This window comes from Cavia porcellus, unplaced genomic scaffold, assembly GCF_034190915.1.
Source record: "Cavia porcellus strain 051 isolate PalLab524CR breed Dunkin Hartley unplaced genomic scaffold, mCavPor4.1 scaffold_11, whole genome shotgun sequence".
NCBI lineage: Eukaryota > Metazoa > Chordata > Mammalia > Rodentia > Caviidae > Cavia > Cavia porcellus.
Genome location: NW_026947494.1, coordinates 22,529 through 25,306, shown reverse-complemented (window position 1 = coordinate 25,306; position 2,778 = coordinate 22,529).

Here is a 2,778-nt window from a genome sequence, read left to right as displayed (position 1 = left end):
AGCAAAATGCAATCTCCAACCTGTAGTTCATCAGGAACAAGAAAAGCTGATAGGGTAACAGAGGACTTTAAAGGTGATGCACCAAAAATCTCTCAAAAGATAGCAAATGAAATAAAGAAAAAAATCCATGAGTCTATAGAAAAAATCAAATTAGAAAGAATTTCTCAAGTAAAGACAGAAATAACAACCATAGTAAATGAGTTGCTCAGCATAGCTAGAGAAGAAACATATAAAAAAGAAACAACAGCATGAAAAATTCATTGAAACCTTGAATGAACAACACACACAAAAAAAGCAGAATCCATGAAACAAATTCAAAGAGTTATCCAAGAAACAAAATATTCTATTAAAGCTGGAAAAACTGTTTAAATAGAGCTAAGGATAGAATTTCAGACGTTGAGGACAGGGTCAAAGTTAGTGATCATGAAAAGGCAGAACTTTTACAAACAACAAAGCAGCATGAAATGACAATCTAGCAGATTCAATATGATGTTAAGAGAAACAATATAAGACCAATAGGCATCAATGAAAATGTGGGAGTCAATGTGAATGAGATCCATAAACTACTCAAAGAAATAATAACAGAAAATTTCCCAAACATAAGGAAAAAATCTGATATGCAGATAATTGAGGCATATAAATGCCAAACAGTTACAATCAACACAAATCTATACCCAGACATATAATAATTAAGATCCCAGACATACAACATGAAAACAGAATACTAAAAGTTGTTAGAGAAAAGACACAACTCACTTATCAAGAAAACCCCATTAGAATCATGGCAGACTTTCAGCAGAAACCTTCAAATTAAAATGAGCTTGGAGTGAAGTATTTCAAGCCCTAAAACAAAACAACTTTCAACCTAAACTGATGTACCTAGAAAAACTATCTTTCACATTTATTGGAAAAACAAAATATTTCCATGACAAAGAACAACTGAATAAATTCATGTTCACTGAACAAAACCTAGAATGAGTACTGAAATACATACTAGATAAAGATAAAATGGCCACACTCTCCAGAACAACAACATAAAGAAACCAGACATGGCAAGAAATTAAAGGGGTAAAAGCAGAAAACAATGACAGGAACATAACATGATAAAGTTGAGCCAGTATATATCAATGATATCCATAAATGCAAATGGCCTCAATTCACCTATCAAGTGAAATAGGTTGACCAAATTGATCAAGAAATAGGATCCCACAATATGCTGTATAGAAAAAAACACATCTGACTCAAAAGGACACTCATAGAATAAAAGTCAAAGGATGGAAAACAGTATTCCATGAAACAGGAACCCAGAAAAAGGCAGGTGTAGCTATTGTATTTGCAGAAAAAGTGAACCTCAAACTTAAAATGATTAAAAGAGATAAATAAGGCCACTATATACTTGTAAGTGGAAAATTTGAAGAGGGAGAACTAACAATTAAAAATATATACTCACCAAATACAGGAGCACTCAACTGAATAAGACAAATATTAGTAGACATGAAAAACACAACACACAAGAATACAGTTGTAATAGGGAACCTTAATACCCCATTGTCAAACAGAGACATGTCAACTAGACAAAAAGTCAGCAAAGAAATAACAGAACTGAATCATATATGTGAGAAAATGGAATTAGTGGTTGTTTACAGAGTGTTCCACCCAACCACATCAGAATAAACATTTTTCTCAGCTGCACATGGGTCACTCTCCAAAACAGACCATATATTAATCCATAAAACATTCTTTTTTTATTTAAGGAGAAAAAAGAAACAAAAGCAGAAAAGGGTACATGTTATACAGAATTTCAGAAAAAAAATAAACAGTAGGAAATCACTAGTTAATGGATTACATATTGTCATCTTAGAAATATTTGTTCAAGTTACAAAATTAAAGCCTATAAAGTGGACATTCAAACAGTAAGACTGCAAACAGTTCTGTTCAATGATCCAACAAAACTCAGTAACATCATTGTCTATCTTATACACTTAAATATACATGCAGTTATATCATTTAGAGCACTTTTCCTCTTTTGTACAATGACTATTACACATTTTGGGTTTTATTGCTCCCACAGTTCTTATTACTTTTTTGGAAGAGAGTAAAACCAAATGTGACATAATGGAACAGAGCCGGTTAAATCAAAAGGATGGACATAATAGATAATGTAAAAATATAATACAAGGTGATCAACAATGGTTACCATAATGCCTCCCACTATCTCAAATAGAATTGCCTATATCATCAGTTATAATAAAATTGAACAAAACAGTAAAGAATGAAACCAACAAAACCAAAACATTAGAGACATTACAGGTCTTCAAAAATAGATAATAGTCAACCAGAATGGGTGTCATAATGAATCCCACAATCTTCACAGCTGTTGCCTAAACTTTCGAACCTGGTACTATCAAGCAAAACAGAATAGAGGAACATCAGTCAAAACAAGATGGTGAGAGCAATACAGGGCTTCAAATCAAGTTAATAGAAAATCAAAGTGAGTTACTATAATATATCCTGCTATTTTTTATTTATTTTTCCCTTAATTAAAAGGATAAAAATAAAAAAGTAAATAATAAAATGGAAATTGAGACAAAAGAGGGCATAACAACAAAACAGCACAGATCAAAACATAACCATTTAAGCAAAATAGTGTTTCACCACAAGATAATCCCGACATAAAAGTAGTTACCATACTGTCTCTTTCCTTGAAATCTTTGAGTATAACTTCATATACTGTAGCATCAAATATATCAAAACAATGTAAAACCATTCAAGAGAATG